Raw genomic sequence first — 11,227 nt, forward strand, 5'->3', positions numbered from 1 at the left:
CAGAAAAGGAACATCATACCCTCAGTAAAATATGATAGTGGTAGTGTGATGATCTGGGGCTGTTTTGCTGCTTCAGGACCTGGAAGACTTGCTGTGTTAAAATGGAACCATGAATTATGCTGTCTACCAAAAAATCCTGATGGAGAATGTCCGGCCAGCTGTTCATGACCTCAAGCTGAAGCACATTTGGGTTATTCAACAGGACAATGATCCGAAACACACCAGCAAATCCACCTACCTCTGAATGGCTTAAGAAAAACAAAATTAAGACTTTGGAGTGGCGTAGTCAAAGTCCTGACTTTAATCTGATTTAGATGCTGTGGCATGACCTTAAATAGGCGGTTCATGCTCGGAAACCCTCCAATGTGGCTGAATTACAAAAATTTAGCAAAAATGAGTGGCCAAAATTCCCCCAGAGCGTTGTAAAAGACTCATTGCCAAACTGCAAACGCTTGATTCCAGTTGTTGCTGCGAAGGGTGGCCCAACCAGATATTTGTTTAGGGGGCAATCACTTTTACACACAGGGCCCCTAAATAATAAAGACCTTAATTTAAAAACTGCATTTTGTGGTTACTTGTGTTATCTTTGTCTAACATTTCAATTTGTTTGGTGATCTGAAACATTTAAGTTTGACAAACATGCAAAAGAATAGGAAATCAGGAAGGGGCAAACATTTTCACACCACTGTATGTGTAGAAGCCGTAACCGTATCTTTTGAATCACAGTATGCTTAGAATATTATCTATAGTCGGCAGCAAGTATTAGTTTTAGCAGCCTGTCATATCTGATTGTGTATATTTTGCATTGCCTGTATAAGCTTGATCGGAATGAATTAGCGTCAGACAGCCTGCTGAGTATCTCACTTGTCTCCTTGTTAAACAAAATAAACAGATTTTTACTGCGGAATTCAGGATGATCTCCTATCTCACTTGCTAGAAAGTGAAATATTCCTGTCAATAATTATTTTTATTTTAGGGTCAAACATGTGGAATGTTTGTCCACTACTTGTACAACTCCTTTAAACATCAAAATTCCCACAGCGGGAGAAGTCATTCTCATACCAAGAGTGTGAAAAATGAAAAATTAATTACTGGAAAATCAAATTTTGTTGACCATCAAAAATAACTCCAATGGGGAGAAACTATATATGTTATTGACAAATTGTACAAAAACATATAACATAATTAACCCCTTAATGACCACCAATATGTCTTTACTGATCTGAGGTATAAGAGACTAGCGTCCTCCAACAGGTGACAATCCAGCTGTACACTATAGCTGACAACTTGCTGCATTGGCCACAATCAGTGTTGGAACCGACCATGACCGTTTAACTCCTTAGATTCTGCTGTCAATAGTAACTACAGCAACTAGATGATTAAAGGGAAGGTGCCATAAAAAAATGTAAATAATTAAAAAAATGTAAAGTATTAATGTTTTGATTTTTTTTTTTAAATGTCATTTGTTTTTAACCCTCCGTCACATACAATATCGGTTCTAACGAGTTCACATACAGTGTGACTGTCAGGCGCAGGCTAGAAAAATAGCTATAATATCTAATGTTTGCAATTTCAGTGTTCTAAAAGTGATCAGTGACCTTCATAGGGATGTAATAAAAGAGACTACACATAATCAGGTGCAAAAAAAAAACACATTTACTTAACATAAAACTAATAACTCTGAAATACAAACATTTCAAAACACCCGCCAAATAAAAGAGATGTGCCTGTCAGGCCTATTGTATGTGACGGAGGGTTAATGAAGTAAAATATGAAAAATAATTTAACAAGGTTTGGTATTTCCACTTTTAAACACTGGGGGGAGCAGCTGCTGAAATTTGCCATGAAAACCTAGTGTACAACTAGCTCACATTACGACTGCAGTAAATTGGGGCTGGATCTGCTCTCGTGTGTCATGTCGCTCCTCTCCTCCCTTCTGGGTGTTTGTAACAGGATAAGAGAGGATGAAGTTTAGGATCACAGTGTGGAGCCATTTTGTTGGTGACTGGCAGTGATACTGACAAGTACAGTGTCACCAAGGATGGCCGGCAGCGCCACTTCTGTTAGTGCTGCTCTCTGTATCATAAGCTGGGGTTAGATACTGTCCTGGTAGCCCTTCCAAGAATTTAGATTGAGATAATTGAGATTGAGAAAGAAAATAACAGACAGCCAGTGTGTGTGTACAATTCTTGTCTGCCCTCAGAACCCAAGCAACAAGTACTTTATTACACCCCCAGAAGACAGGGGTGGCTAACATTACCTAAGAAAGAAAGTATTTTAATTGGAAATAACAGTCATCCTTGAAAGCAGCTCCGTCTAATTTACTATACTTTTAAAAACTAAGGAAAGCTTAACACGAAGACAGCTCTATATTTCATACAATGCCGTGTTATCGCTTTTATGAGTAACACTTATAAGGCTAATATTAAAATATAAAATTATAAAAAATATATAGGTAGATTTAATTGTCTAACATAATAATCAAAGCAAAGTATAAATAATTACCATAACAATATGCGGAGTGTTACACACACTGGGATTATTCACAGCACATGATACACTACACATATCTAGACACAGGGCTCAGTGTAGTGTATCACATGATGGGATTAGATGCACCAGTCCGGGGCGTATTGCACACGATGATGGGATTAGATACATCTCTCCAGTCCAGGGCGTATCGCACACGATGATGGGATTAGATACACTGGTCTGGGGAGTATCGCACATTTTGTTGGTGACCGCCAGCGATACTGACAAGCACAGTGTCACTGAGGATGGCCAGCAGAGCTGATCCTGATAGATGGTGCTGCTCGCTGTATCATAAACTGGGGTTAGATATGTGGACTGTATCACATGCGCGATTAGATACGCTTAGAGTAACAAATGCTGCAATTAGATACAGGACTAAGTGTACTGTATGACATTATGGGATTAAATATTGAGCTCAGCAGAGTGTATCACACAGGATGGAATTACATACACAGTTTCTAATGTATGGAGCAGGGTCACACCTTACACCACTGCTCCTATAGAAGTGGACGGAGAGGGGTCACACATTACACCACTGCTCCCATAGAAGTGGACTGAGCGCGGTCACACATTACACCACTGCTCCCATAGAAGTGGACACAGCAGGGTCAGACATTACACCACTGCTCCCATAGAAGTGGACGAAGTGGGGTCAGACATTATACCACTGCTCCCATAGAAGTGGACAGAGCGGGGTCAGACATTACACCACTGCTTCCATAGAAGTGAACAGAGCGGGGTCAAACATTACACCACTGCTTCTATAGAAGTGGACGGAGCGGGGTCAGACATTACACCACTGCTTCCATAGAAGTGGACAGAGCGGGGTCAGACATTACACCACTGCTTCCATAGAAGTGGACAGAGCAGGGTCAGGCAAAAAAAAACAAACCTGTTGTCCAAGTCTCAGGAATTCCACATATTCACAAGGATCAGACGGAATCTACAGGACGGTGAGGAGTTTGTCTCCAAGCATACAACCACGTGGAGGTCTGCGGAACACAGAAAAGCCACAAAGGACCATCCATTGACAATTGGATCAATCCCGGAGAGGAAAAGCCATTCCATAGCTGAGAAATGGATTTTATTCATGACTATTCTAAGAAAAGTAACATACAGTTTAAGTTTGTTCATAGCCATACAGATGCACATTTATGGTCTAGTTTGTATAGCCAATGTGAAGCAGAGAATCTTAGTATTGATAAAATGTTTTACTCTGTAAAAAAGTTACAGAGAAACCTTCAAAATGTGATGCATATGGTCCGTGTGTACAATAATTTAGTCTTTGAAGAAACTGACACACACAAAGCATGGATTATCACACAAGACATCAGTCATACTGACAAACAGGTGGTCACACAAGAGACCAGTCATACTGAGACACAAGACGCTGATGGGGATTACTTTGATTGTCCAAATTGTTTGATTTTGGCAGAACATATTGAACAATTGGAGGATCAAATTGATACTCGGACAGAGTTATTGTCCAAATTACACCAAGACATAAAAAAGGTTTCTGTTCATACAAGATCCAATAGTGAAAGTGAAGATAGTGCCTCCACATCATTTGTACCTGACACACAAGATCCAGATGTTTCAGGAGACGCTTTACAGGGAAATGAATTAGAAAGGAAAAAATTACATGATCGAGCAGCACGAATCAATCTTAAAATACACGATCAATTAATGAAAATTGTAAAAGACATTCCAAAGTACAATGATAAGATGGATGCTTTTTATAATGCAGATATTTTTTAATCCAATACAGATGAATTCCATCTTAATAACGAACAAAAAAACAAGACATTCAGAGTATGGTTACCCTCACATATGGCAAAAAGATTACAGATCGCACCCAGACTAAATAATGATAATGAACTGACACATAGTACAAAAGAAGACAGACTTAAGGCCCCGTCACACATAACGAGATCGCTAGCGAGATCGTTAGTGTGTCACGGTTTTGGGATCGCTGGAGAGTTGTTTCGTGATCGCTGGGGAGCTGTCAAACATGCAGAACCTGCCAACGATTTCGGCCGCCCCAGCGATCTAACTAACGATCTCGTTGGTCGTTGGGGCGCTTTCACACAGCAGCTATTTCAACGGTCCACACCTTGATAGGGACTGTACTGTGTCACAAAGGCGTGCATAAAATCACTTTTCCGCGCCCCCTCATCTCCGATTGGTGGACGCTACTGCGTTCTGATTGGGCGGCCTTGATTTAACATCGCTACTGTGTCTTCGGTCAGACGGGAACACTGGTGTGTGCATTGTTCCTGTACAGATGTATGGATGTCCATATATTTATATGAATATATATATAGAGATGTAAATAGCCATTTATGTGTATGCATATCTGTATGTTTGAGAGTATGTATGTGTATATATAGTTATCTGTATACGTATGTGTATATGAGTGTGTGTATATATTTATGTACTTAAAAATATGTATGAGTACATGGATGAATCTGTTTACATACGAGTATACGAATGTATATGCGTGTGTGTATGTATGTATGTATCTGTATACGCATGTGTATACATATGTATGTATATGTATATGTGTGTGTGTGTGTGTGTGTGTGTGTGTGTGTGTGTGTGTGTGTGTGTATGTATATATATATATATAATATGGACTGCTTACTGCGGTGACTACTGCTACTACTGAAAGAATGAGAAACAAAGCTTTTGCATAGTAGAACACACAGTTTATTAGACACATCAGTACAGAAATGTCAGTACTGTAGAAACATGAGTAGTTGCCCACTATAGGTTCTGATGCTGCCAAGGAACAGCACCAGGACCGTTAAAATACTGGCAGTAGTTGTCGCGGCAGGTCTTCGCATCATGGGTGTTTCTGCCATGTCCCACTGGTTGAAGGTCTGCAATTGCAGGATCGTTTGCACGCCATTCACCGAGCTCCACTTCCCCATTGGCTAGGCCCACAGAGTCCACGAAGCCAGGCGGACAGTACGTAATTGCATCACGTCGACGAAGAAAGTTGTGAAGCGTGCAACAGGCCAAAACAACAGAGCCTATTGATTTAAGCTTCATGTTAATTGGCGTGTGAAAAACTCTGAAGCGGTTGTCCAGGACAGCGTGTCAGAAAACATGCTGTGTGGGTGTGTGTGCACGAGACCCCTAAAATATCTGCCCATGCAAAAGCATATATATACAGATAGAAGCCAAGCCCTCCCTCCCTGAAGAGCAATGATAGCAGATAATTGGTAGATGTCCTATAAATGAATTAAAAATGGAAACTCATTTGAGACCCCAAACAATATCTACCTCGCTAAAGATGTCTGATTTCTTCAAAGTGGAGTCACAGCTGGAGAACGCTGGTGGGATCCGAAAACAAGGACGCATTAGCGACCAGTAATCGGGGACGAGGGGCGCGGAAAAGTCCAATTTATGCACGCCTACGTGTCTCAGTTCTGAATCGCTAACGAGATCGTTAGTAAGGTATCAAATACAGCGATGCACACTGCCCAGCGGGAACGCAATGACCCAGGAATGGTCCAGGAAGCTTTCTAACGATCAGCGATCTCGCAGCAGGGGCCTGATCGTTGCTACCTGTCAGACATAACGAGATCACTAGCGAGATCGCTATTGCGTCACGAAAGCCGTGACGCATCAACGATCTCGCTAGCGATCTCGTTATGTGTGACGGGGCCTTTAGACAATTGCTATTATGTACCACAGGAGACTCGCCCTCTCTTGACATTTTGCATCAATTGAGTGCGAGTATCCATGATGACCTGTTTGCTCTTTTGGTCAAATTTGAACAGGCCTATAGAATGGTGATGCCTGTTGGGCCTAATGAGGAACCAACATCCATGATCAAATTGTATGTAACAAAATTCAAGTACCTAGATCCTGTTTCAGTGCAATTGACGAGTGCTCTGACATCATTGCAGGAGGCAACACCTTTTATCGACAAAATTAGGAAATCCATGAAGCGGAAGCAGGTGAAGGCAAAAATAGCTGTAGTTCATGAGGAAAAAGATAGACAACTGACATCAGAGAAAACTCAACCAAAACCTAAACCCACATTAACATCTAGGAACAGAGATTACACTGAACATAGAGGTAAAAATATCACACAAAGGAACAATATCCATTGTTATTTTTGTGGTATACCTGGACATTTAAATTGGCAATGCAGAAATTTTTTTAAAGCAGAATCAGAGGCAGGTACACCAGGAACAGGTAAGCTTGGAAGGGAAAACTGACTTATCCAAAATCATCCATCAAACCTTCCGCCCCTCCATTCAATTCTCTCACATACACTGACAGTACACAAACACAGTCACCATATGCTCCATTAATCAGACAGTTCAGAGAGATGACAGTGAAAGAGTCAGATTCCAGAGACACTGGTCTGCTCCCATCTCCTCCATCTTTCTGACTAGCAAAAAATGCTCCCACACCCCTTTCATTGGAACTTTTGACTCGAGTTATATTGGATGACTGTGGAAGATCATTTCTCAATGTGATTTTGGCAGAACAGAGTGCTGTGTTTCTTATTGATACGGGGGCACAATTAAGTGTTACTAACTTTGAATTGATGGTAAAACCAGAATCTCCAAGTTGTAATATTATCGGATTCAGCAGAAAAGGAAAAACAAACGCAAAGCTCGTTCCCAATGTTATGTTGGAAATAGCAGGTTCTTTCAAAACAGGAATTGACATTTGGTATTGTCGTGATTCTGAGAATATACTTGGCACAGATTTTATGCAGAGATTAGGATGGGTAATTGATCTAGGGAATCAAGTGATCTGGAAAGATTCTAATGGACGTAAACCTGTAGTCATTGACCCTAGTGAATATAGCCATGTTGGAAGTATTAGCTTGAATGATGTTGTGTCATCAGATAATTTATGGCCTGAAACTGGCGGTGATGAGGTACTGACTGAAATTGTACAATGCTTCCCTTCTCTTTGGGCTCAGTTCAGGAATGAGGTGGGTACAATGAAGGATGGTGTTGTGAATGTAGAAGGATGTGATCCTCCTCCACAGCGTCAGTATAAATTGCCTCCAGATTCAATTGGTTCTATGTCTAAGATCATGTAGGAATCGCTAGCTCAAGGTGTCATACCTAAGGCTAACTCTGTAAGTAACAATCCTTTATGGTGTGTATTGAAATCTGATGGTACATATCGAATGATATTGGATTTGCGGATGTTTAATAAACATACTCCCAATGTTACATCCATTGTTGCCGATACTCAAGATATGATGGCAAGGCTAAATGCAAAGGCAAAATATTGCTCTGTACTAGACATCAGTAATGTTTTTTTCAGTATACCTATTGAAAAGAGCTGTCAGTACAAGTTTGCATTTACTTTCTTGGAGGAACAATATCTGTTTTGCAGGTTACCTCAAGGAGCACTTTATTCACCTAGTGTTTTTCATCGGGCATTGGTGAAGGTATTATCCAGATTTTCTAGGCCTGATTGCATACTGCAATATGTGGATGATATTCTGTTGTCTGCTGAGGATAAGGAGTCACATGTTTCTCTTTTGGCAGAATTATTTGAACTGTTGTATGATGCAGGGTTGAAATTGAACATTAAAAAGGTCAAATTGATGAAGACCGAGGTGAGATTTTTGGGAGTGTTGTTGAGTCCAGGAAAAAGACCGCCATTGCAGGAAAGAATAGAGGCAATCGCTTCTCTCCCAATCCCAACCACACACAAGGCATTGCGACATTTTTTAGGTCTTGTAAACTATTCAAGGGATTTCATTGAGGGTTTTGCTGATAAGGCCAGGCCTTTTGTATGATCTTTTGAAAGGTGAAATAATGATTATTTTGGTCTTTGGGATGTTGAACAACAAACCTCATTTGAACAAATGAAAATGAATTTACAGAATGCACCTGCTTTGTCCACAGTAGATTCTTCAGCTCTATTTGTTTTGCAAGTTCACCCATCAGAGACAGTGGTGTCTGCTGTTCTGTTACAATTGCAGGGAGAAGAGTGGAGAATTTTGGGCTATTTTTCTAAGCTTCTCTCACCAGTTGAAAGAGGTTTTGAAACTTGTGCCAGACATTTGGTAGGCGTCTACTTTGCAGTCAAAGCAACTGAGCACATTGTTGGTTTCAACAAAATCATTCTGCAAACTCCTCATTCTACACTAAAACTTCTCTTTGAGAAAAATATCCCAGATGTGTCACATCAGAGATTTGCCCATTGGTTACTGTCATTGTCTCCCAATCAAATTGAGGTAGATCATAAGGCCAAAGTTCTTCCTCAGTTAATGCAATATGAAGGGAAAACTCATGATTGTCTCCAGTCTTTTCAGGATCCGATTCCATCACTTTTCAGACGGAAGGCAGAGGTAACAGATGAAGCAGTCTTTGTAGATGGTTCCAGATTCTATTCAGATGGGCACTATTATACAGGATATGACATTTTTTATCCCACAAGAGGAAAGGTGGTAAAACATAAGTTACCGAATCATTTTTCAGCCCAGAGGGCAGAACTAGAAGCAGTAAAAATGGTGCTACAGCTGAATGAGGCTGACGATCAGTGTCCCATTGTAATCTGCAGTGTTAGCTCCTATGTTGTGAGATCACTGACAGATTATCTGCCAGTTTGGGAAAAAAGAGGCTATGTAGATTCTTCTAACAAGACTCTTGTACCTAGTGACACACTGAAAACAATTTTTGAGATAGCTTCAAAAACCCCTAATGGTTTTGCTATTGTCAAAGTTCCTGCCCATAAAAAGTCTGATGAAGTCTGATCTGTTGGAAATGCAACCGCAGATATGTTAGCCAAAGAGGCTGCCCTGACAGGAGAAGAAGTGTTTGAACCTGAACCTCTCGAAGGTTTCAGCAGTTCAAAGAACAGACACGCATATCCCTTCTTTTGCGGAAGAACAAGAAAAAGATACATATCTTGTTGCTTCCCGGGTTGATCCAAAACCTCCCTTTGTTTGTGAAAACGGGCTTTTGTGTCATGACTTAAATGGGGACTTGCATCCTGTTGTACCAAAACATCTACAGGATGAGTTCACGAGATATAATCATGAAAGCTTGGGTCATTTGGGCCAACAGGAATTGTTAGGCATTCTCAAAGAGAGATTTTACTGGGAACAGATGGAAAAGACTGTACAAAGTATTGTTCAATTATGCCTCATTTGTGCCCAAATTAATCCAAGACCAAAAGGACAGAAACCACCACTACTGTGAACCGCACCTTCAGAGGGTCCATGGTTACAAATCGAGTACATTGGTCCATTACCATCAGGTAAAAATGGTCTCAGGTATGCATTGGTTGTAGTAGATGTTTTTTCTAAATGGGTTGAAATTTTACCTGTCAGGAAAGATGATGCTTTGTCTACAGCTAGAGCGTTAGTTAATCGTGTCTTTTGTACTTGGGGGATCCCAAGAATGATTACCTCTGATCGAGGAAGTCACTTCACAGGAAAAATCATGCGAGCAGTTTGTACTATTCTAGGAGTACAACAACAGTTTCATGTACCTTCCCATCCACAGTCTGCTGGTATTGTGGAAAGGATGAATAGAACAATAAAATCCAGATTTGCCAAAATGTTATTGGACAAAGGTAATACTTGGGTGGATGCAGTACCTTTTGTACTGTTGAGTGTTAGAGGAACAACTTCCTCCACAACTCAGTTTACTCCTTTTGAACTAATGACAGGAAGGAAAATGCCATTGATTTTCCTACATGAACCATTTTTGTCCACATCTCAAAAAGATGCTGTTCCAAGGTCCAAATGGTTGCAATTGTTGCAGGAAAACTTGAAAACCATTCTTCCACATGCTGCATCAAGAATGCAGAGGATGGAGCCACCATATGAATCAAAATTCAAAAAAGGGGCTCTAGTCATGATTAAAACTTTCAGGAAGAGTGGACCTTGGGAAAGTAACTGGCAAGGTCCCTTTGAAATAATCGACACCATGGGACAAGTTATGATCCCAGTGCAACAAGCATCCAATGTGGTTAAAAATACCAGCAGACAGCAAAATTTGTGGGTACATGTCAATCAATGCAAATTGTATATTGCAAAATAATGATACTGCATTTCTTTTAGGAAGAAATGGATTCCAATAAGAGCTGGAATACGGAATACCATGTCCTTGATGGAAGTGATTCAACACCAATCCTTCAAGAAAAGAAAAAGTTTCCCAGGAAAAGCTACTATCTGATGGAACTACATTTCTGCTACTTTGTACTATTTCAATTGTGATCTACGCAGAAGACATTTTATATCATGGAACAAATCCTAGTGAAGTGGATGGACATATCAAAGGAACTTTACATTCACGGAAACCAAGAGGATCAAGTATACAAAATCTAATAGATAATAAAACAGCAAAACAAGGGTGAACGAAAGATTAGATTCCTGAGAACGGTTATTATAAGAAAGTTCATACCCTGGTGGTATATAATATTCTCTAATCAGAAATCCAGACTAATGTAAACCAGAGAACAGTCGGAAAAATGAAGGAAGGAAAAATGAGAGCAGTCCGACCATAAAGTCCCAAAGCGTCATGTGCAGTGGAAATCAAAATAAGTTTATTTATTACAGGTGACAACAATGGATAACAAAACAATCGCAAAAAAATATAAAATAAATACACTAAAAACAGGGGCGCATGTCCAGGAAGTATATAGAAATCATGATGGGAACAGCCAATCTCACAAACAATAAATAGCAAGATATAAA

This window comes from Phyllobates terribilis, unplaced genomic scaffold (assembly GCF_046119375.1).
Source record: "Phyllobates terribilis strain yellow unplaced genomic scaffold, ASM4611937v1 Scaffold_35__1_contigs__length_13245226, whole genome shotgun sequence".
NCBI lineage: Eukaryota > Metazoa > Chordata > Amphibia > Anura > Dendrobatidae > Phyllobates > Phyllobates terribilis.